The sequence below is a fragment of the Pteropus medius genome, unplaced genomic scaffold, assembly GCF_902729225.1.
Source record: "Pteropus medius unplaced genomic scaffold, Ma_sr-lr_union100, whole genome shotgun sequence".
Lineage (NCBI taxonomy): Eukaryota > Metazoa > Chordata > Mammalia > Chiroptera > Pteropodidae > Pteropus > Pteropus medius.
In genome coordinates, this window is record NW_024349801.1 from 8,709,605 (window position 1) to 8,735,971 (window position 26,367).

At 39.2% G+C, this 26,367-nt stretch overlaps 1 long non-coding RNA gene across 1 annotated transcript in view; it reads left to right on the forward strand.

The window, feature by feature from the left end:
• LOC120622990 (uncharacterized) overlaps positions 1–26,367 on the forward strand; it is a 106,028-nt gene that overhangs the window by 607 nt on the left and 79,054 nt on the right. The window lies entirely within an intron of this gene.

Here is a 26,367-nt window from a genome sequence, read left to right on the forward strand (position 1 = left end):
CAAAAAATGAAGACATTTCAAAGGATTAAAATTATTGCAAATTGGTCTGACTCTAGCTATGGCTTTAGTGTACAGAATGAGGAAGCGATTTCTCTTGGTAAATTCTAACATTCCTTTGGTAAATTGGGCCCAATTGCATTACCTGAAATTTAGAGAATCGTCATGAATGAACTACTGCCCATCCCACTTGCCATTTCTAGTGTGCTCAGGTAGGAACCCTGACTTCAAAGTGCAGATTAACTCAGATTTCTTTAATGCCTTGTGGGGCAGCATGCCCGTCAGTCCCCTCACCGAGGCAGACAGCGCCCTCCAGTGGAAATGAAGATAAGCGCTCCTCCTTGCCTTTCTGGCCATGTTGAACGTGCATTTTTGCTCTTCCTCTGTGAGGTTGCAGTCAGCTGGGAGTCAGCAAGGCCTGCTGGACTTCTGAAACCAAACAACATAAGGAGAGTGCTAGTTCTTATGAAGAGCTGGGTTATTTTATTATCTAAATTTTAATCCTCGTACTATGCCTCTAAAGCAGTTTCCTGATTGAGAAAAATTACCCAAAATAACGGAAGAGAGAATGAGAACTATAGAAAATGGGAAATGCTTTGTTATTGCTCTTTCAACCTCACCCCAGAACATTGATTAAACTTTGGCCAGTGGAAGGGAATTAGTAAGTGGATCTGCTGGTGTAAATGATTTTAACCATAGGAAATTAGTTTCTTCTCAACCCCTCTAAATAGAAGTTAGACAGTACTTCAGGAATATAACTTTGAAGTGTTACCAAATGCCCAGTCTGCTTTGGTACTCGTGTGCCTGGGATTGAGACAGCATAAGGACTGTGTGTGTGCAGGGAGGGGGGACCGCCGTGGCTCATGTCATAACATCCCAGGGCCTGGGATGCTTCAGCAGGACAGCGGTACCACCTTTCCCTCCTGGAGGAAAATTGGGATCCTCTGCCCAATCGCATTGTGATTTTGAGAATATTCAATTTCATTCCATAAATATTCAATTTAGCCACTCCATAAAAATTCAAGATTTAAAAAGATGCTACATGATGTGGCTTGAATTAAAATGCTTTAAATGACATAAGATGCTAAAACTCAGTAGCTGCCTTTCTTTTCGTCTAAATAGGAAAAAACGGCAAGTTTTGGAAAATGACCCTGTGTTACTTTTTAGAATCCTCTAGGTGGTGCTGCTGTGATAGCCATGGGCTAGAAATGGTTTTAGCAGTTAACTATCAAACCAAATATTTAACTCATTAAATGGCTTATATTATGGTTAATTGCTAATATAATACTATTGATAATTTATACCATCATATTTATATTATATTCTCCTAAGACTGAGCCTGTAGACATAAATTAAACAAGGGCTGGAATACATGTACTTCTCTGGCTATTATTTAATAAGTTTTCATGTGTGGCCGATTTTTCCCACATGCATTAACACCAGCTGTAGGGTTAGCTCTTCCTTCCCTCTACTTGTGTTGGTCAGTGTAGGACAGTGTCTTGTACACAGTAGATGCTAAATTAATGTTTATCAAAGGAATTAATTCTGTTTTGTTTTTCTGCTTTCACTATTGCTTGGGAATGAGATGGATTAAGCCTTTTAAAACCCCAGTCAGACATTGCTGCTTATCTTTGCTAATACAAAGATTGGAAGGCCATTTTTTCTTTATTTCTGAAAATTGCCTGTGGGGGTGTGTGTGTGTGTGTGTGTGTGTGTGTGTGTGTGTGTGTATAAAATCACTTATTTTAAAAACAAATTGGTTTCAGGTTGGTTCCATTTGAAATGCAGGAATGGCATGAAAATTGTGTTTGATAATTGCTCAAATCTTAATCAAGATTTTATTAAAATCAATATTTGATATGCTGCTCAATTTAATTAAAATAAACCATAGAGAAATTAGTAATAAATGAGTTTGAAAATCAATTGTAGGATAAGGTATGTTTTTTTTAATTAGTTAAACATGTGAAATGTTGGGTTAAGCAATTACTGACCACAAAAGGAACAACAAAAAATTTACCACTTTTGTTTACGCAGCATGAACAATTAATACCAATGAGCACGTACTCTGTGCCAGGCACTGTGCTAAAATCGTCTCTCAAATTCCTTTATTTATTCTGAAACAAAATCCTATGAGTTCTGTCTCCTCAGTGGATGATACAGCCTGGGTTTGAGCCAGGATGAGTGTGCCAGGTCATTCGGCCAGTAAATGGCCAAGGTAGATGTTAATACAATGATCAAGCTTTTCCCTACTACCTTAAATTGCTCGCAAATAGGAAGAAAAAGCATAATTTGATTATGATTAATTTAGAGAAGGGCATTGGTGGCAATTTCCTTCCTAAAGGAAGCGTTGCTTTTTCAGACGAGTAATAGACGAGAGAGGGGGAAAAACCCAAATCAAAAGCCATGGGTATTGCTTTGGCAGCTCTGAGTCCCATGGATTGAAAAAAAAGGGAGGGGGGTTATTTTTCTAGACAGACACAGAATACAGTTATTTACTGTATAATTTATGCCATTGAGAGTGGCAGAGATTTATGGTTTTAGTAAAAAAATGTTCTAATTGGGATTAGCTAATGAAAAAGTGGTGGGACTGCGGAGGGAGAGAGCAGGAAACTGTGACTTTAGCTGAGGTGTTTCTGCTCTCATGGGATGCTAACAAAAGGGCCAGTGTTGCGCGCTGGGGCAAGAATCATACATTTAATGAGGCCTTCGGAGTTTGTGCCTGCATGTTCAGTTCTACGTGTTCTTAGTCATCCAAAGAATCGGCTCTAGGAAACTAATGATATTCGTGTTAAGTACTGTGGGCAATGAGAATGAAACCGTGGCTTCCTAAAAGATCTCCCTCATTCCTATTCAATGCGTGTCCGGCGGGATGGAAATAAAAAATCAACAGTAATCACAGCCACACAACTGTGCAACTTCTCTACTCTAGGCGGAGACTAATTTTTCTTTCAAGTCGCTGCTTCCTAAACTGCAGTCATTCATGTATCACATGCACAGTTTTTGACATCTCCCTGTAGTTCTTGCGTTACTTAATATTTTCACTTAAAATGGCCCATTTTTTCAAAAGTTAAAATTAAATGTATTTACTTTAGAAGGAGGCTTTGTTTCATGATTGTGAATGGCAAACTAGAGTCACTTGCTTTGAGAAGGATATGAGTTAGAAGACATACAATTAAATAAAACACTGTTATCCAATTTTAACTCCAGGAAAGTGTCCAGAGGTTGCGAAGACATGCTTGTACAAAACTGAGACTTCCTCTTTTATTATATCTGAGGAATAAAAAAGGCTTTGAAAAGGGAATAATTTTTTTTGTTATGTGACTCAGTTTTATCCAAGAAAATGTCTATAAACCACCTCAAATCACGTTTCCCGCCAGAGGTACACTCTCTAGTCTTTGTGATCAACAGCCCATGTATCTTTGTGTGCTGCTCATGTGGCCCCTTTCCTCCCCACCTTCCCCCAATAGTATCTGAACCTTGCTCGACACCCATCTAATTCCACCTACCTTATTTCTCAATGTTTAGAGAATCCTGTTAAGCAAACACAATTGGGATGGTGGGCAGAATACAAAATAAATCGTTTCTATTGTTGGTTAACACTACTTTTCTCCATATTTGCTGTTGGAGATAGTTTTTCTATAACCAGTTGTGGCAAATTTCCAATAATAGTGAAATAAATGTAATGAACAACATGTCTCTTTACTACTCCTGACCTTCATGCACCCAGTTCCCTCCTCCCGAGGGAACCACTGTCATCATGTTTTCTGTGGCGTTCTGGAGATATTCTGTGTATGTGCAAGTATATGCATCTCCTTAAATTTCATACAAATGGAAAGCACACTCTACGTGTCATTTTACATTTCCATTTTTAAAACCCAACAATATTTTTTGATGTTTTATATTGGTATGTATAGCCCTAGTCCAGTCTTTTGAATGCTGCATGGAAGTGCTCTATGCATGTAACTAACCCCCTTTTGATGGGCACTTGGATTAGTACTTTTTCTTCCACAAACAATGCTATAATAGCCTTGTATAATTATCTTTGGCTCATCATGACCACTAAGAAATAGATCTACTGCTGGACGGTTCTCATTTGAATGGATGGAGTCCTAATAATAATAATTACGGCAAACATGGTTGTATTTCTTTCATGAGGATTGGCTTTCTCGTCTTTTTCCTCACTCATAAAATAAATTCATATTTGTTGTGGTGTCCTGCAGAGCATGAAGCATCCTGCATAATTTGCGCATGAAGTTGTAGATTCAAAGTTACGTTTGTTGTATTTGTTTAATGCTGTTTAATTCTTACTCGTCATGATCACATTCAAAATTAGTTTTGTAGTTTTGTGCTCAAGGCCTGTCTTTCTTCGTAGATGACAAGGTCCATGAGGTCAGAGAGGGAACTGAGGTTGTTGAAAATCCTAAACTTCTCTAATCTTAGGAAAAATAACTGCCATATTATTTTAATAGCAAGTAGATACACATTCCTAGTGTAGTCTGAATGGAAAATATGGCGGGGGAAAGAAAAAGAGAAGGAAAACCACCCATGAGAGTTGGGGTTGCTATTTCTGACCAAGTTGGGATTGAAAAATACCAGGAGTCTCATAGGAAATCTTATCTCACTGGAAGATGATTCTATTCTCTTGGCCAAAGAATGGTCATGTATTTCTGTGTATATAAAACTTGCAGACCCAGACAGCGGGCAGTCTACCTCTGGCTCAGCCTAACATTTATTATCATTCACGAGGTGGTGTTAGATGCTCAGCTTTTAAAAGAACTGGCTTTTTCAGCAGTATTTTTACCCTTGAGAGTATATATAGAGAGCTCTGTGTTGTATATTAATCAGAGCTTTCACGACTCACTTTGAATGGTATTCGAAATGTGTCTGGGAGTGTGGTGAATGAACTATGCCCAAAGTATGCTCCATTATTTATTACTCAAGAGTCTTTCTATCTGAGACATAGGCTGAAATTAAAGGAACCAAATACCTACCTTTAATAACTCAACATTCTTCCCAGGTTTTGCTCCCTCTGCTCCCCACCCCTAAAAGGGTTATGGGATTTGATACCTCATAAGAGTCAGTTTGGATCTAAAGTTGTACAAAATTTGTACTTTTAAATTCCCCACTCTTTCTGTGGATGTGTAGATTTAGAGCATATATGCTGAGCAAACATTTAGCAGACATGCCTGGACGCTGTTTCTCCTAGAACCACTTCTGTCCCTTTTCCCTGGTGGCAGATCTTACTCATCCTATAAAACCCGGTTCAAATGTCACTTCCTCCTCTGACCTTCCTGGCTGTCCTGGGCAGTGAGTCACCTCCTTCTCTGCACCCCTACCATCTATTTTGTATACTTCAATCACGTGCATTCTCAATGTGGACAGTATTGTCCCTAAGGAGGCAAAAGTTCGTTCTTGGGAGACACAGGACACAAATATTCTTTTTAGGTATAAAACACAGATATACATACAATATATAAACAGATATACAGTAAAAAAGAATTTCACAGTGGGTGTAGATTGGGAACAAAGATGTCTTAAAAAATGCTTAATTTTAGGGTAGCAATAATGGAAAAAGGTTGAGAAACACTGCTTTATCATAACACTTGTGTGACAGTCATTACTTGGTATGCTACTGAGTCTCTCTTACAAGTTGGAAAACCATGGTTTTGAAACCCCAGCCTCTAGCACAGTACTTGGCACCTATTGGCATTCATGATTTATTTACTTGAAGGAAGAGAAGATGATTGAGATGCTTGCTTCTAAGCATGACTGCTCCACACCAGAAACTCCTGCAAAAATCCTTTTTGATACCAATTTCCAGGATCTACCTGCAGAAATTCTACCTTGGTGGATCTGGAGTAGTGCCTGGGAACATATTCATGCGTTTGGATTTGAGAACTATTGTTCCAGTCCAAGAATCATTTTCCATTTCTTTTGAAAATGTCTTTACTTACAAAAACAAAACGAAAAAACAAAGTAGGTGTTACAGTCATCTGCTGACATTTCCTGTACTGATCAGACCACAGAGCACTGGTCTCCATCTGGGACGCCATTTTCTAAGAGGATCATTGGCAGCAATGGCATTTCCAGACAAGTTCAACGAGGCGTGCTCCTCTCCTTGGTGAGGACTTTAGACTGCAGGGTCACGCGAATGTAGCTGGTGGTGCTGGCTGGCTACACACCAGGAAGGCTGTGGGCAGGGTTTCTTTTGCTAGCCTCTGAACAAGATGGACTGATATTAAAGGTTGGATGGTCCAGGGACTGTGTGCATGTCTAGAGTGCTGGTTAATGGAAGTGTTGGGGAGTGACTTTTATAGGCATGACCTGAACTCTTTCTTTAGCCTTGTCCTGGAAAAATCGTTTCAGTAGTTTGAATGGTATAGGTCTATGGATAACACCTACTAAGGAAGATTAACAAATGTATAGAAAAACAATTCTTTAACAACCACCTAGTAGATTAGAACCAAGGTTCTCAACCCTCTCAGGCCCAGTGCCCTCTTTATATAAAATATTTTTTAATCCAACTTTCATTATTGTGAAATGAAAGTCATAGATAACATAAGCTATCTATACATGTAATTTCTAAACATCAACATTTAATGCTCTAAATGTAATATAAAGGAGAAATAAAATTAATTTTAGAATAAAACTGCATTAGGAGACATAATGAAGTATAGTCAGTTCTGTTATCATACTTATTTTTGAAAATGTGAATTTGTTCCAATGTGACTGACATGTTAGGGAGCAACTTGAGCATTTGTGTTTGCTTATGAGTGATTTCATCCACGAGAAGCACAAGGTGAACATACATAGAAAACTGCTCCCCAGATGAGTTCAGCTGTAGAATACACAAAACATGAGTAAGCACATGATTCAAATATGAAACAAGAGACCTCTTGGTAGAAGCCACACCCACCCAAATTTGGTGTTACAACGTTCCTTTCCATTCAGAGAATCCTCCTGCCTCCAATTCACAATAATTCACAGGCTGCAGCCTTTCCATTGCCCACAAGCAAACCTCAGGTCTTTTTCAAGGTAGCATGCCACTTTTATTTTAGTACTTATGTATTAACCATTTAACATGTGTAAAACTGTGCAACCATTTTTATTAGGTTCTTTTTTTTTTTTTTAAATGTGTCACTATCGAAGTTTTTGAGTGTTGTGCCCCTCATTCCACATTCCCTTTAGGCCCTGTGGTTTTTAGTGTGCGATTTTGTGTAGTGAAGTGACTTTTTAGGAATACATATATTGTGTATTGGGGGGAATCGAGACAGTTCTCTTATCTACTATTAGACATGCGGGCCCTGCCCACTAAATAACAGTGCCTCTCCCCATCACGTGACAACCCCAAAGGCCCGCACAGTATTAGAACTGACTTTACTCAGTTGCTTGCCACTGATATAATGAATTAGTTTGGATTTAAGAGACGACAATCTTCAGCTGAAAAGTGTTGACACTTTTTCTTTATGTTGGACATTTTGAAATAAGGGTGAAATAAATAAATTAGTACATGTGCATAGAATTGCCTTACTGTAACAGCTCAAATGTAGATCAAGGCAATTGAGCTATGCTGGTGACTCAAACAGCAGTAGTGGCATTGTGATAAATGATGTGATTTTCTAAAATGGTGAATAACTTCTAAAGTTCTGAACAAAACAAAGCGTGCCTTTCCCTTGATTTACACAAGAGTTGCTTTCCTGGAAAATTCATTTACATTAACCTCATGTAAAAAAACCCCTGTATTTATAACTAAAGTGGAATTTGATTCTGGCCTGTTATGTATAAACATATTTAATCATCTATTGGAATGGCATGGGGGGAATCGAGACAGTTCTCTTATCTACTATTAGACATGCGGGCCCTGCCCACTAAATAACAGTGCCTCTCCCCATCACGTGACAACCCCAAAGGCCCGCACAGATTTCCATCTTGCCTTCTGGTGAACCACTGGGCTATTGCAATGAACCGAGGGTAAACTATAATTAGGGTCAATGCAAGTTCTTCAGTAGGCTGAGAAAATAACTGTATAGAAAAAAGAACGGAGATAAATGATTTAGCATACGAAAGGATAAGAAAAGTTCAGAGGTGTTTGTTGACAGTAAGTGAAATATGAGTGAATAGTTTGTGTGACCTAATAACTTCAGGCTGATTGGAAGGAGTACAGTAACTAGATCAGTGCTGGTCTATAGAAATACAACATGAGTACATAATGTAAGTTCAAATTTTCCAGTGGCCACCTTAAAAAAAGTAAAAAGAAACAGAGGAAATTAACTTAATGATTATATTTTATTCAACTCGGCATACCCAAAATAATATATTTTTTTCAAGATGTAATCATTATAAAAAGTACACGATTGAGATACTTCATATATTTTTTAAACTAAGTCTTTCTAATTTTATGAGTATTTCACACTTAGAACATATCTCACATTTCAAGGGTTCAAGGTTTCTGTATCAGTATCAGCCAAGTCTTATTTGGCTAATCATAGTGCTTAAAAATCAAAACTTGAATTTTGTGTTTTCTAAGATGCTGTTGAGGGCAAGTTGAGAAGCCCCAACTCGAACTGCCTTAAACATTGAGAACATTTATTTCCTTCTTTAAGTCCGGAGTTAGGGTTCACTCCAGGGTTGGCTGGTTCAGCAGTTCCGCCATCAACGAAGCAGGTTCTTTCCGCTCTTCCATCCTCACTTTCTAGAACTGGGTCTTGCTCCTCCCACAGTCGTAAGGTGACATCCAAGAGTAGGATGTGGCCCATCCTTCCTTATTTGGGTCCAAAAGGAGGGATGAAGACACCTCTCCCTTAAACTTAAAATATCCATTTTTTCCTTCAGTCTTATTGGTCCCAAGTGCTATATCCCGACTGGCTTACACAAATTGTTGGGTCAGACCATTGGATATTCTTGTAATTGATGCAAGAATGCCTTTGGCCATTTCTTCGTTGATTCACGGTAAGAGACACCATTTCTTATTATCTTATACTGGATTTCCTTACTCATTCACTATACCTCACTGTCTCTGGAAGTGTTCAAGTTGTTGACTTCATCAATTTTTGGCTGAGCCACACATGCAACATTGTATTTAATTTTAATTTAAGTAAGGTATAAACAAGATAGAGCAGGTTTAATGGAGAGAGCTAAGGTGACAAAGGGAATTGAAATCATATTATATGAGAAATGTTGAAGGAGATAGTGGTGTGAACTCATAAGAAGTGGAGGGCTGGGGGATGGGGATGGAGCATCTTACAGAAGACGGTATGTCTACTTGTAGCAGTTCTGTGCTCCCATCAGTTTAGCTGCCTTTAATTTGTTCTGGAACTGGAAGCCAGATAATTAAGCCTGTTAGAATAACATGCACTATAAGAACAAATAGGCTGTGAATGAGAGGCTGAGGTGCTTGCCTAAAAATAAAGTATTTAAGCATCATTCCATGAACTTGGCCACCCCTCCTCTGCCTCTCTCATCGCATTTCTTTTTGATATGTTTGAGGCCTTGAATTTAGTTCTGGGTAAGTAGTATGGTTTTATAATTTTCAAGATATACTAACATGTTTAGGAATGATCACTAGTAAATGATTCTAATGTTAATTAATCTTTACTGATGCTCTGAGCTAACTCTAGAGCAGTTATAACAGCCAACATTGACCACGCACTTACTAAGGGCCATGCAAAGTGCAGAGCATGTCACACAGATTATTATGTTTAATTCCCACCACAAACATCTGAGGGAATATTCTTATTCCCATTCTACAAATGAGTACATAAAGGCCTTGAAGGGTCGAATGTCATTCTCAAGGTCATATAATAGTAATTAGTAGAGTGTAATTCATACCCAAGCTGTCTGACCCCAGAGCTAACACTTCACACCCTAATGACTCTAGAGTCCCTGATGTTCAATCCAAGAAAGCTGAAATTGTCCCCCTTCCACAACACAATTGATGCCAGACTATGAAATGCATAGCAAGGTTGAGACCCTACAGCAGGTTGAGACCCCTAATTGCTCGGTAGCGCTGTCCAAGTATCCTAATCACATACACCATACACATCATGTAAATATGTAACCTCAGTATTCCAACGTGAGGTGTGTCATCAGGCTGTACACAATCAATTGTCAAGTAAACAGCTCTAGTAATCGAGTGTTAAGCCATCTCTACAAGGTATAAATAAATAATAATGTGGAAAGAAAGAAGTTTGCTAGATGCAAGATGCCAGCTGTAATTTCAAGAAAATGTTGATTGCATACTTTAGGAACTATTTCATAAAGCCTTGCTCCAGTACAGCTTTTCCTTGTAAGGTAGCATGAAAAAAGAGAGATTTTTATTTTTACTTGGTGTTTATTGTTTTCTTGTCAGCAGCTGTGCTGATGTAGTGTTGATTATGCAGAGAAGAATTATTTTGATTATTGACAGTTGGCATTCTTCTCATAATTTGGAGTTCTTCATCTCAGAATTGTTTCCTCACCTCCTCTCCTGTCTGCACATGAATAAAAATCTAAAAGTACTTGCCAGGATCCTTACCCAAGGCAGCTGTTAGGAACGTGGCTCAAAGTTCACTTGCAATTTGATGTTAAACTCTCCCCTCCGTGTTCCTTTCTCCAAGCATCAGTTCAGAGCAATGGAGCTTGTGGGGTTTATTACGAGTGTCCTAAAGGCCTCTCTGCAAGGAAGCCACACTCTCTTTTGTGCATCGCCTTTCCCTTGCATCTTCGTCTGCTGGCTGGGTGCCCCATCTCTCTCAGCCATGGTCATTCAAAACTGAATGTCAACGGATTAGCTGGCAGGGGTGACTAAAATGAAGAGTTTGTGCTACTTTCTGTATTTATGTTAGAAAAAGCACTGCTTAAAAACAAAAAGGATCTAAAGATCCTCCTTTTACATACTTTTCACATGGTACATATAATGGATTCTTTTGGTATCATCGTGCCCCATCCCCTTGCCTACCTCTCTTTCAGCATCAGGTAAGACACACCTCAAATGGCACAATAAGCTTTCTCCTCTGGGGAGAGTCAGCATCCGGGGGATTATTACCCTTTAGAAAGCCAGTAGAAGAAGACCCAGCTGCCCCACCTTCAGTTGGGCAGTTCTGAGAGGCTCTTTATTTGCTTCTCAGAAATCCTGGAAGAACTCAACCCTGTTGTCCTCAGCGGTGACCCCAGGGCACTTCCTTATCTTGGCTTTTCCTCTTTCCCTGGATTGCCCCCTCCCCACCCCCCAGCAAATGACATGCATCCAAGTTCTTGTCTCAGTCTCTGTTTTTGGGCAAACACAAAATAAAATAGTAAAAAAAATGATTTTCCCCTACTGAATGTTTCCTTTTTCTCCTTTCCTAAATGGATTTTATCCATTTCTATTGCTTGATTTCACTTATATGTGGACTCTAAGGAACAAAAAAGAACAAATTAATCAGAAACAGACTCACAAATATAGAGGACAATCTGGTGACAGACAGAGGGGAGGAGGTTGGGGGCCTGGGAGAAAAGAGTGAAAGGTTAAAGAAGTACAAATTAGTAGTTGATAGATGGTCAGGGGGATGGGGAGGGAGCATGGCATAGGGAATGCAGTCAGCATTAATGTACGGGCTAGGTGAAGAGCCAGAGGAGAGAAAGAGCAATTAGGGGGATAATTTTATAAACTATATGAATGTCTAACCAAGGTACTGTATACTTGAAACTAATAAAATTTAAAAAAATCTGTTCCTAAAAAATGTAGGAATAATATAGGTACATTGAAAAATATTTTCTTTCTCTGTATATATACACATATATGTATATGAATTTTTATTTTGTGTATATGTTTAATATAGATATATTTTTATTTTAGACATATACATATGTGTGTGTGTATATATACATATTCTTGTCTTTGTGGAGAAAGTCTATCATGGAAAGAACTCAATCTTGAGTCAGACAGATCTGGGATTGAATTGTGGTTCTGCAGCATTTGTGTCTTATGAACTTGGGGTAGTTATTATTTACTCTCCCTAGGCCTTCATTGCAGCTCCTGTAAAATAGAGTGAGCATTTTTACAGGGTTGTTATGCATATTAACTGACATTGTTCATGTAACATGCTAGCATGATTCGGAGCATTTAGCAAGCACTCAGTATATTCGATGATTATTATAAAAAAACAACAACAAATGTCTCTATTAAACTGTATATACTCTCCCTACTCCCTAGGGAGGGGTAGGGCAGGGGAGAAAAACCATGTCTCTTTCCAGAATTTTCTATATTTTTATGTCAATTTTATGTATCCACTTGACTGGGCCACAGGGTGCCTGAATATTTGATTAAATATTATTTTGGATGTTTCTGTGAGGGTGTTTTTGGATGACTTTAATATTTAAATAGATTGAGTAAAGCAGATTGCTCTCCCTAATGTGGGTGGGCCTCATCCAATCAGTGGAAGGCCTGAATAGAACTAAAGGTTGACACTCCCTTGAGTAGGGCGGCATTTGTGTCTTATGAACTTGAGGTAGTTATTATTTACTCTCCCTAAGCCTTCATTGAAGCTCCTGTCTGACTGCCTTCAAGCTAGAACATTGATTTTTTTCCCTGCCTTCAGGCTCACACGGAAAACAATGGCTCTTTCTGGGCCTTGAGCCTGCCAGCCTTCAGACTGGAACTATACTATTGGCTCTCCTGAGTCTCTAGCTTGCTGACCATGATCTTGGGACTTGTCAGCCTCCACAACTGCATGTGCCAATTTCTTATAAATTCTCTGCCCCTCTCTCTCTCTCTCTCTTTCAATATACATATATTTATATATGATATAGATATATGAATTAATAGGGAAAATATTAATATGTTATACATTAGTGGGAGAAAAGGCAAAGCAATGGTGTATTAGTCAGACTTCTTGAGAGGAACAGAACCAATATGAGCCTATTTGTGTGAAGGGAACTGGTGAGATGTCTGTGGTCCTGTTATGGAGACTCTTTGACTCTCTTAATTCACCAGAGACTTCACCATTCCCACCAGCACCTTTAAATAGATCTGCATTGGCCTTCTTGGAGTCAGTCTTCCTTCTTGATTTCTAGGCTCACAGTCTTCCATTTAAGGACATCATCCCCAACGGTGTCATCGTGATGCAGGATAAAGTCTCTCTTGGGAGAATAACAATTCTGGCTCCAAGCCAACCCATGGGAGCTGTTAGAATAGTGCACTTTGGATGTGCTTGTGCCTTCTCTGAAGATATTAGACAATTAAGAGTCAGACAAATTTCTATAACCTCTTAGCAATATCCAAGGCCTTCAACATAGTGTTTCTGAAGGCTTTAGACAGACTACCCAAAGCTGAAACTCTTTATATGTGATTTTACTTCAAAATCTCTTGGTTGTAGATATATCTCATGCCCAGAATCCACAAGAGCCCTGAATGTGGGAGCTATCCAGCTCCAAGGAAGGCAGAGCTTAAACGGGAACCATGTGAGTTTATGACTGCCTAGCTCTTCTATCTAGAAATAAAAGAAGAATCTTGGAGTTGGATGCTCTGAACTAAAGCTCTTCAGGATGGAGGGGCCCGCCTCCTCTGTTGAGTGGCTCTATTTTGATCTGCAAAGCCCAGCATGAGCCACTATGGCTTTCAGGGACCAGCTGCTCAGACAAGCCCTTCCTCTTGAATTTCACAAGTATAAAGAAATGATAATGCGCGAAGACAAATCAGATGTCAGGCATCTGTTCTATTCCATTCTCCTCCATTTCATTCTCTGCCATTCTATGCTATTATATTTAATCACTAGACATTCTAGTCTATGCTGTCTCATTCTATTTGAACTTATGACTTTTTATTTTGTATTATTCTGATCCATTCCATTCCATTCTACAGCCACGTATTGAGTTCTTGCTCAATGCAAGGGATTTTGCTAAATGTTACAAAAAAAGCTTGCTGTGTTTGTATGTGTGTGTGTGTGTGTGTGTGTGTGTGTGTGTGTGGTATACACATGCACATGTGTGTTTTGAGGAAGAGTTTTCAGGATATAATTATAATTGACAGAAACTCCATATTTCTTATGTGCCTTTCTACTAATACTCAGATACTGGTACTAGCAGTGAATTAAGGAGAATTCAAGGTTTCAAGCCTTTTTGTTTCTTTGCTAGTGATCTGTTAGAGATCATATTTAAAAACAGCAAATCCTGTAGTAAATTAAGATAAGATGAAGTCTATATTTCCACGTTGGAAGCCACCAAATAAAAAAGACTAAAAAGGGAATAAAAACAGTATCTGCTTTTAGATTTATTTCTCAATCATCCTTCAGTCTTGACTGTGATGTGTACCTTGATATCTTTTTGTTCATTTTTTTTCTCTGAGAGTCAATTATTCTGGGAATAAAATATGTTCCTGAGAGCCAGTTGAGTGTCATGGTTAAGGTCATAGGCTTTATGAAGTGCTGAGGTAGAATGTCAACTCTACCACATCCAGCTATGTGAACTTGGGCATGTTCCTTAAACACCTGAGCCTAAGCAATATTAAGAAGTATTTCCTTCATGATGTTCTTGAAAGAATTAAATGCGATAATGCATGTAGAGTGCTTAACATCATACTTATCAATATTAAGTGGTCAATAAATGTTAGTTATTACTTGGGAAATAGGGACAATATAATGCTCTTAGGGATATTTTGAGGATTAACTGAGATGCTTGTAAAGCGTTTAAGGTCACTACCTGATACCTAGTAAACACTCGGTAAAGTTCATCATTGACATCATTGGTTTTTTTTTTTTTTACGTGTTATTTGTAAAGATGGATAATGCAATTAAATTGTAAAGACTAATTGAGATAACGTGAGTAAAATATTTAGCACTGCGCCTGGTACAGAGCGAGAACCAAATAAATGTTAAACTCCTGAAGGACAGAAACTGTGTTATTTATACCATTTTGTCCTCAGCACCCTGACCCAATGCTCGACACATAGAAAGTATCCAACAATTATTTTGTAAATAAATGAATGAGTAATCATATTATTAATTAGGTTCTGTTCTATTCCAAATGTAAAAGGAGATTGTGGAAGACATTCTGGTCTCCTCTAGAATCTGATGACCCCTGAAAAATGGGGAATAAAATAAACCCACGGAGACAGGATGTTCCCAAACTCTGAGATCATCGTCATAATCCCCTACATTAGTAAGGTCTTTATGGTTCACAAAGAACTTTCACATCCATTATGTCATTCAACATAAAAAATAAAAAAAACAGGCAAGAAATGTCCTTAGGGTCAGCCTGGACAAGGAGCTCAATCTCTTACAAATGATTTAAAACCCACTCTGCCTTGCTACAGATATTGCTTATAGAATACTTCAGGCACAGCAATGCTACCCAGCTTGATTTAGCTTAAAGAAACCTTTTGTGACCTTATAAACAAACACAGCCCAGTGGGAATCTAAGTGGAATTTCAGAATTTTGAAGATGAGCTGAGAGAATTTGCTCAGAAATGGGACATATTAAAACAATGTCTACCAAAGGAGTGAAATAATAAAGAGATTGACTCAGAAGAGAACAGAAAAGCCAGTGCCACTTATTGGTGAGCAGTGAGCTCCTGACTCATTATAACTGTTGACTGCGTAGCAATAATGTTTGGGAACATTGCAATCTCGAGAGCGGGCTTATAATGATGTTCATCTGCTCATATGGATGGATGGTCTTACATAAACTCCGATTGCTCATGGAAAAAGCTTCTTGTCCTTAAAGCACACTTTTGGAATGGGACTGAATAAGGCTGATTAAAAGACATTTTTATGAATATAAATGCCAGCTTTTAAATGCCTGTTCTCTGATAAAATGCTGTGTGTTCATGCATGTGTTGAGTGAATGTGTTTTGACCTTACGTCTTGAGTGAGTAGGTTAGGTCAGTTGATTTACTGTGGTACGGAAAGACAGACAAGGGCTGTATTTGGTCAAAGTCCCAGCAAGAAACTGATGGTTCAACTGGAGTTTCAAACGGTTCATATGAAGGGACTTTATTGACCAAGATATGAGCAGTATTGCTCCTAGATGATTCAGAGGGAGGGACAAAAGGACTGAAATATAGTCAAGGTTACTAAAATAGACAAGGGGTGGTGAGTGAGGTCCCTTGAGACGAGCCATAATAGGAAGCTGTTTCAGCCCTTAGGGTGGGTGTACATAGCATTATGGGAACCCAGTGAGAACTGACAATCGGAGGAGGAGCCATCTGGAAGGAGCTCTGATCATACATTTTAGATGTGATGAAGCAGGGAAGAAATATTCTGGCCTCTCTCTCCTTCCACTCTCTGATTTCCTGCAGGTACTTCTCATTGATCAAGCCCAACTAGATGCTGCGGGCAAGGGAACCTGGGAGATGCAGTCTGCTGGGGCTCCCAGGCACAGATAAAGCAGAAAAGGACAGATCTGGGTATGAACCACACCATCTTTGTTGTGATTACTCCATTCTGCCATTGTAGGGTAAAAGTAGCCATAGATAATAAGTGAGTGGGTGTGGCTGTGTGCCAATAAAACTTTATAAAACAGGCAGTGGGCCAAATACACAGTTAGAATTTGCTGACCTTTGACCTAAGAAAATCGTTTATATGTTGAGTCCAGCATCAACTCAGTCATTCATTTTCTTGGTAGGAGAAGATGACAGCAGCAGCGTCCTCAAATCTTTTTGGTAAGGGTTTGCCTCCACTTGGTTTCTGCTCTAGGTATCACATACATTAAAGGAATTGCCCCAAAGTAGACTTAACACACGCCAGGGGAAACTTGGGTGGAAGTCTTTAACACACTTGAAATGAGGCCGTAAATAATCCAATTGAATACATAAATGATTCAAGCCAATGCCAGCAGTGTGCGTGCATGTGTGCAAGTTGTGCATGTTGTGTTATATGTCATGAGCGAAAGGGCAACATGAGAATTGTGTGTGGATCAGATGCGCACAGCCCAAAGGCATGTAATCTGTCTCCTAGTTAAGCCAGTAGACTTTGAGGTGGAGATGGGCCCGAGTCAAAATTTTAGGCCTTTTCAAATGAGACTGAAAATAAAACAATGACCTCCCAAGTGAGAACAAACAGAAGCCCAGACTGGCTTTTGGCAGAGACTCAAAGACAAGCAGGGGAGAGAGGGAAAGTTTGACAGTGAAGAGAGAGAAGGTTACACGTGTGCCCTGATTGGAGGCTGTTGGCACAGGGAAGCTGGAGGCAGCCTAACGTGAAGTGGGGCATCCTCTGTGACTGGTTTCAGGAGCATCTTCGGCATTTTCTAGTTAGTCCTAAGTTGGAAAAAGAGGTGAAAATTAGAGAAGCTGGGCGTTACTGACCAAGTCCTACCTGTTCTGGGTCGATGGCCACAGAGGTTGTAGTTTGGCTTCCTGAGCTGGCTGCTGCAGCATGTGTGGTTCAGAGTTCTGTTGTCACATATGGTCTGGTCACTGGCCTTTTTTTATGTTCAGTCTCTCATGTAATATAGGTTCCTGTTGATGCTCTGTCCTGGCTCTGCTGCTTCCTGCATGATGTTAAGACAAGAGTAGCAGGCAGTTGCTCTGGTCTGCTCTGTGCCAACTCATACAGACCAGCTGTGAGTGTTCTCTTTCTACTCATGCAGCCATATGAGTGACTTAAAATGGATCTGGAGCTACCTGGTCATCACAACACTGGCTTAATCCGTGTTACTAGGAGAAGCTACAGCCTAATTCTTTGAGTTCCCTGTAAAAGTCAGCCTTAAGTCAGCCCTTCTACATAAATCTCAAAATTTTCCCTTAATGACCTCATTCTTGGCATCATAATCCCCTCCTACCTCTTTCCCAGATCTCCCCAGGAGGTGGACCTAACCAGATAACATGTGGACTCTTCTCCAGTGATTCCTTACCTCATTCGTATGCAGTTTTCCTCATTATACTTTTATCACCATAAGAAGCATCCTTGAACTAGGATGACCCCACATGGACTATACCTAGTGGAATCTCCATTCAGGCCAAAACGGATGTGATCAGGTTCCTTTTGTTCCAAGTTTCTCTCTTATGTGTTCTTAAAAGATTGCAAACCTTTCACAGGTCTGTTTTTTCTTTTAACTTTAGTTCTTCCTTCCTACACGGTCCATCTTTCTCTCTTCAACATGTGATTGAATTGTTCAGTTTGTTATGAATTTGCTAAACTGCTAGATGCCTTTCACTCCTTCTAAAATGAAATATATAACCCCCTGAATTTCATTTCTGATCAACGCTTCTCCCTCAGCAGACACTACCCTCTCTGCTCTGAAGCAGACAGGCCGTGCAGGCAGTTCATTTTTGTGTCTGTGCAGTTGCTTACCTGAGTCAAATGATAAAATTCTTTTTCATAGACTTGCAAATCCCTAGAGCAGGAAGGGCTCTCAGAGGTCAGAGAGGCTAATATTTCTGAATGTGATGCCTAACCCACTGAGGGGTGCGTCAGATGATGAGAGCTAAACATTTAAACAATTTTGGTTGTTGTATATTTACTTTAATCTTATTAGAAAAAGTATAATGGTACGTGAAACTACATGAGTTCATAAATATTACTGTCTAGGATAGTGCCATAGAAGCCTATTTGTACTCAGTATATATGGGTTGCAGGTGCTGACAGGTAATGCTTAGATGTGACAGAGATCATGAAAGTAGAATTTTTGGAAGCACCGATCTCCTCCACCCTCTTCAGTGCTACACAAGAGGAAACTGAGGCTTTGAAAAGGAAAGAGGTTTGTCCAAGGCTACTCAGCTCAGTAGAAGTGGGACTAGAGCCAGGTCATGACTGCCCAGATCCCCGGTGTTCTTTCATTCAGTTTCCGAAGACTCCTTCTTGAAGGCTTTGAGTTCAACTTAAGAAAAGATACCATGATCAAGGAAGGTGCCTTGGGATGAATTTGTGAAGACACAAGAAGCTGGCCCAATGCCTATTCTAACCACATGGTAAATTACCTGAACGAGTCCAAGGGCCTCATTTTCAAAGACAAAAACTGGCCATTTATTGGATCTAGAACAACTGAAACTTCACTGGATAACAAGGTAAATGAATGCATTGCAGCATTACTGAAGTGGAGGCCTGCAAGCTGCTGGTTGCTCTGTGTAATGGGAGATTCGGAATGCAGTTAATGGGTTAGTGTAGTTTTTATTGTAAAAGCAAACTAAATTAAACTGATAGTTTTAATTAAATTTGAATTGGCTGTGATTTTACTCAGTTTTAAAGGCCACTTGAGACACTAGCGTTGCACTTAAAATCTAGTGTTGTAATTAGTGACATCTACATTTATTATAATGGTTACTGCACTTTATTGAATTTATTCAGGGGTAAACAAAAGCTCAGCATCTAAAGAGCTTGGATTCCAGGCTAGGTTGGCTTTGGGAGCCTGTTTTGTTTCTGTGGAAACATCAGGTTACAATGCTGATCTTGAAAAGGGCGGTACATCGAACCACAAGCTTAGGACCTTGGGCCACCTCAAGCCAGAAGTGTCTCAGAAACTTGTAATTATACTTTCACTGTACTCTAACCGTAAAATCCATATTGAGTGCCTGTTTGAGCATCCCTCAATCCCCCAGTACCTCTTGAGATCAAGGTCCACTAATCTAGATTTGGAGACACCATCAAGCAACCACCGATTTGATCTGGAAAACAGAAGAGCTATGGAAGCTCCAGAAAATGTTTGTGAGGGAGGCTTCTGCTCCCTGAGGATGGTGGTGCCTTGGCGGCTCATCATTATCAGTTGACCCAGACAAAATTGGACTCTGAAACGGTAGTTCTCATAATTTTGGCGTGCGCAGAATCACTTGAGAGGCTTATTATAACTCAGTCTCCAGGGCCTCATTGGTAGAAATTCTGGTTTAGTAAGTGCATGGGAAAAACCTCATTTTGAGAAAGTCTGCTTCAAAGTATTAAGTCAGTCTAATGAAATCCTCAAGAAGACCAGCTGCTAAACAGAAATAGGAGTACCTTCTCAGAGGGCCGCTGTATTACCTACTCTGTTGGGAAGTCTGTGTTGCAGTGTTCTCTTAAAAAGGGTTTGATATGAGTGAGATTAAGGCAAGGATTATATTTTTAATTAGAAATTAATAAGTGCTTATAAAATAATACAGAAATGTATAACATAAAAGATGAATTACCCTTAGTTCATTCCATTTCTCTTTCCAAAGGCAAATGATTCACTGCCTGGTATGTTCCCTCCAGATATTTGCCTCTCTATTTATAAGCATAGATATAAGTAGATACTTCCTTACTGCATTTTCCCTATATGCTATTTGTTCTGTGTTTTGAGAGATTTTCTCTACTTTGTCTTTTTTTTGTTCTTGAGTTATTCCTTTTTCTGTAACATCCTATTCTTGTTTTATGGATATAAATACTTAATGTTTTTGAAGGTAATGTTTAGTTTTTTTGTGGTGGGGGGAGGTACTGTCTCTTTTTACTACATTTCTTGTTGTTGATCTCTTTCTGGCAAGCGGCAGGCATGGTGGTTCTCATTCATTCATATGTAAGAATGAGGCAATAGGAAGGCTGAGTAAGAACTCTGGCTATGGAGGGGATGGTTGACTTTCAGGTTTCTCTTTTGATACAATAGGCAAGAATCTGGACATTCTGCTTTGGAACTCCTAACGTCAACGTGTTGAGGGCTCTCCACATCCACACTCACCCGAGCTACCCTGATTTTTCTCTATTTGTTCAAATTTTTTAGAGGAAGGGTCCTTGTGGTTGTTATTGCTGTTGTTTTTCCTGTGGTTGTTTTCACTGAAGGTAAACATTTGCATTTAGGACGTTCTGAACATGCAAGGAGGGAAGTTGACTGCTCCATGTGTAGAACTTTAATCAATCCCACGTTTTTCCTTTCTAGTCTCATTTATGTCCTGATGTTTTTGTGTTCCAAACCTCTGTCTTTTTAAGACAGTAGTCAGAAGTCAGCATTTTTCAAGAGAGTGAAATACATGCTTACTAAACAGTTTAAAATTCAAACAAGTTGGCTGTTAACGAACAATAAATACTAGAAAACAAAAGTGAGTATTTTAGTGGAGAGCAAGACCTGGGATACTTCCACATTATTCAGATGAATTATAGGTTCGAATCTGTAGGAATTGTGTCTGTAAAGAACAGTGAACTTTGATCAAAGAAGAAACCAGTCTCAGTCCTTTGCATCTGATGCTTTCAGTTTAAACTCATTGATGCGGAATCTGTGGAACCTGAAACTACTTAATAACAGTCAAACAAACAAATAGTAAAGGAAAATCCTAAACTTGATGGACATGGTTGGGACAGGAAGAAAATAGGTGTGATTTCTTTTAATCAATATAGATCCAATTACTCTTAATCCTGTTGTCAGTGTAGACCCGTGGAATACTGAACACCAATTTCAGAATTCTAAATTTTGTTCACAAAAGCTGTAATAGTCAACAAAGTATTTTAGACCTTGATAAGGCCTTATAGATCAATCAAAACAAATTTGTAACTGTAGATTAAGAAATGTAGGAAGCCATATTGGGAGGAAGTTAAAAATTTGGGCTTGGAATTTTGGTAGGCCTGGGTTGTCATTTGCCCTGACCTGGAAGTGATACTGTTGCTTCTGCTCACATTCTACTGGTGAAAACTGATCACATGTCTCCATCCTAATGCAGGAGAGTTTGAGAAATATGAGGCCACACATAGACTATTTGATGAGCTCTTTTTGACATATTGAATCATCATCATCACTACCAAATCTAGGAGATGAAATGCTGTTTGTTTAATTTATAGTACCAGTTATTGGTAGAATTAGGACCAGAGGCAAGATAAGTTTTGAGCCACAGCTGGGGACTCTATCCACAAAAGGATTTTATTTTACATATGGTTAAATTTAGGTTCCTAGAAGTTGTGTAAACTTCTCAAGATGAATTAGGAGCTGAATTGAATTTTGTTCTTTCTACTTAATCACCCTTCCTCTCTTCTGGAGTATTCTGTAGTACTTTTTCACAGTTATTTCTATAGTACTTTTCACAGTTATTTCTGTGACGCTTTTACTCCAAATTAGGGAATTGTTTATTATCACCTAGAAAGAATCAGCCTTTCAGTGAAATGTATGGGCATGTAAATTTTGTGATGAGAAACTTTTCCTCCTAAAACTAGGCTAGAGCATCTGGAATAATAAAATGCACGTTAAAATGACTAAAGAGACCCCCTTCCCCATCAAGGTAATTAAAGTTTGGTTGCAAAGATTTGTGGTAAGATCAGGAAATGCTTCTTTAGGTTCTGTAATGGTGAAGTCTTGTCGCGATGACAAAACAGTCTTCTGACAAGTGGGTATCGTTGATGCTTCATTGTGGAAGAGCATTCTTCTAGAATTAGGATTCTGAACTATGAGGTGTCAATAAAATTGTGTGAAGTAAGTGTGCACTATTTCTAAACTAGGTTGGACTTCCATCTTGGTGTACTAAAACTGACCACAGATTCTTTAACACACTTCACAGTGAGAGAGGGAGTCCCATGGAGAGGATGGGCTCTGTGACTGCTTAGACCGATAGAATGTGGTAGAAGTGACACTGCCAGTTTCCAGACCCATGCTAAGGCAGTTTCCATTTCCTGTTTCTTAAAATACTTGTCCTGGGATCCTTAACCCTCATGTGAACAGGCTCAAAACTATGTGGAGAGAGAGGGCTACAGCTCTGCCCTGCTTTCCAGTCATTCCTGCCAAGGCACCAGGCATGGGAAATAAAAAGCCATCTTGGAAATAGATTCCTCTACCTCTGTCCCGTGTAAGGCCACGTGGACCAGAGACAAATTACCTGTTTGAGCCTTTCCTAAATTTCTGGCCAAAATAAAATGGTTGTTTTAAGCCCTTAACTTTTGGGCTGCTTTGTTATACAGCCATTGATAACTAGTCTGTCTGTCGCTTATGATTCCTATCTAGTTATGAGTGGAAGTTCTGGATCCAGACTGCTTGGGTTTGAGTCCCGCCAACAAGAATTAGTAGCCGTGTGACCTCAGGCAAATTATTTTAATTCTTTCTGTCTCAGTTTTACCATCTATAAAATTAGGATGCTGGAATTTATCTCATAAGGCCGTTGTGAGGACTAAATTTATTAATTTACATAAAGTACTTAATGCAATGCTTAACAAATATTTATTCAACAGGTACTTTTTTGAGGCCCTACTAGGTAGCAAGTACTGTTCTAGGCTCTGTGGGCATATCTGTGAAAAAAAATGGCAAAAAGTCCTGCTCTCATGATATGTACCTCCAACTTAAGTATTATTATGCCAAATACATTTCAAGAGAACACATGAGCAAAACTCAGAACTAAAGGGATCAAGGACCTTTTATAGACTCTGGATACGTCAGTCGCAGGTGTGCTCCCTTGTCACATTTCCGCACAGTCCTATTTTTTTATGTGGATAATCTTTAATTATAGTGATGGCTAAGTTACTATAATAGTTATTATGGTGACTTATGGGGACGATCGAGAACAGCCTTCTAAAGCATAGCAGCTGTGTAGCAATGACCAAATTGAACCTCCTGAGTGAATTCCCTTACCTGTGAAATGGACCAGTTATACCGAAGGAAATTTAAGGTTTCATCTACCTCTGACGAGAAGTGACGAGAGGTCACCAAGAAGTTTGTGTGGGGAGAGAGGGAAGAGCGCATTCTCCGTTGGCAAAAGGGAAGGGTTTAGAACGATGGGGCTGGTAATTTTTAAACTTCGAATTTGTATATGTGGTCTGATATGTATAAGTGCAGTTTCAGGGAGAATAGGAAAGCGTATTTAAAATGTGATTCGCAAAAGGTGAGGCAGAAGTATTTACATGTAGGTTGCCATGAATGTGTGAGGCAGCAGAAAACCCCTTCATTCTCACACTCAGGGATTCGGCAAACAGCACCCTCTCCCCATCTCTTTGTCAAACTCCCATCCTTTTATACCGGGGCAATCACCCTGATTTATTGAAGTTACCGATAACATCCTACTGGATAAGTTCCTACTGATAATTCTGCTTGGAGCTTCATGAGGTGGTATTCTCACTCATTCATGCATTTTCGTCCTACTAATATGTACTGTGCAGCCATTTAATGCTGGATATACGCAGGCTACAGTAATGTTTTATGTTAATTGCACCAGTAAGATTTGCCCAGGATTCTGTGAGAGCTGAGGAAAGATGCTCTCCACCCAGGCTAAGAGGCTCAGGACAGGTGACAAGGACAACTGTAGTTTTTGTCTCTCCAGTACCCCTTCTCTCTCTGTAGGTAATGGACCTCTTTCTTGTTAACAATAAATCCTACATGTTCTGATCAGGACTGACTCAGCAAACCCTGCCTGTGACCCAGAAAAATAAATGTCTCCCCTAGGAATTTTATGATACAACCATTGGCAGAGACTCATTTTGTCAGGGTTGTTAATCTTAAGGAGTATAAATTTGGGGTGGCTACTGGTCATCTCTCCTATCATATGGAGAGTCTGCCTATGAATAGACTATATATTAAACAGCTGAAGAGATACCCACCGCCCCAATCAAGCTAAGGTAATTAAAATTTGGCTGCAAAGATTTATATCAAAATCAGAAAATATACCCTTAACTTTTAGAATGCTGCTATCCTGTTACAGTGTTGACAGTCTCTTGAACAATTAAACCAAAGAGATGAGGAAAGCAGACCCAAGAGAAGGAGGGGAAGACAAAACCCTAATACTATCATTCAAGCTCCTGGATCCAACCATGCCTGAATCTAGGCATGAGTCCTATACATCCTGTTACATGACCCAGTGAATTACTCCCTTCGCTTTTTTCCCCCCTAAGCTAGTTCAAGGTAGATTTCTATTGCCTGCAAGTGCAAAGGCTTTCTAGAGTACATAATGCCTGAGTCAAATCTCAGTGTATGAATGAGAATTTGTTAGGTGAAGTAAGGATGGTGACCGAGGTGGGTAAGATTTTTCAGGCAGAAGGGACATACAAACAGGCTTGGGGAGAAAATTTCTAAGAAAAATATCTATATGAAATAACAATGGACATTGTCATTGGCCCAGGCTCTTCATTTGGAAAAATAATGCTATAGAGTGGCCAAAATTCATTTGGAAACAGTACCATAAGAGCGTGGCTTTCTGAGTGAAATCCACAAGGCAATAATGAGTTGGGAAAATAGTAGCTCATAAGGCTCAACAGGCTTCTGGGGTGAAGTTATAATCGTGGTAGATGCAGAAGAAGTGATAATACTTGTACTTTAATAATTAGTTCAATTTACTATATTAGGGCTCATTCACAAAAGTTAGGAGAAATCAGTCACATTTACTGTCTGCTCTTGTTCATTTAGAATGGCTGAAAAGGTGTCTCTATATAATTCCTTAGAAAGAACAGAATTCTTTTCCCCTGAGTTCTGTCATTTTATAAAAAAACATATACTAAATTTAATATAGCTGATAATTAAAATGAATCTTCTACATGGCTTACGCTGTGATGGTAAAGCCGGAAGCATCATTCTCCTTGCTTGAGACTAGTTCTGTCTCCTCTTCTCCCCTACCACCTAGATCTACTCATTCTTTAATGCCCATTTCAAATTCTATTCCCTTCAAATTGTTGCTCCTGAATACTACAACAGAACCAAGCCCAACCTCTTCTGAATACATGCCTCAGTTTGTCACCTGGCCAAGATGTTACTTATTGTCTCTATGAAATTAATTTGAATTACAATTTAACTTTGAGTTAGAGGTCTACTTGGTTGTAGTGTCAAGGGCTAAGGGGCTTTAATACCCATTTCTAATCTTTTGGCTACCATATAGATTCTGTATAGAACTTTCCAGGAGTCACACCAGTATACCTCTGCCCTTTATGAAAGCTGTATCCAGGAATCGTAGTTTTATGGGTTTCTAACATGTTTACGAAAAATGGCTCTGTGATGAAATATGTTTGGGTATGTCATGTATTAGATGAAATACTCTAAATTTAATAGGTCTGTATGACTCAGGACTTATCAGAGCCTTTAATATGTTTCTAATACTTTTCGAAAGGAAGATATAGTATAGCTTTATATATTATCTCGATTGACCTATTTTCCACAGACTTTATTAAGGAACACTGGACTCCTTGGTTTTTAGAGGAAGATGTTTTACTCTTTTTTTGTTTCTCAATAAACGATTTCTAGAAACATCTTCTCTCCTCAGATACCTGTTTCACTTGGGAAGCAGAATATCTCAGGCTTCTCATTTTACAGCAAGAACCAATCTTGACCCAAGTGACCATGCAGTATGCCCCACTGTCTTCCAGTACTTACTCCTTCTTTAGGATGAGTTAGCAATTACCATTGAGGAGTTTATTTCACCAAATGCTGAATTTTTTAACCTCTATCATCTACCAGAAGATTCTGTCCCTACCCGCTACCTCAAACCTTAGTTCAAAAGGAGGCCAGCTCTTTTTTCCTGCTGAACTCTGTCGATCATATTTGAATGTAAGAAAGTTTTAAGCATAGTACTTCACTCCACTT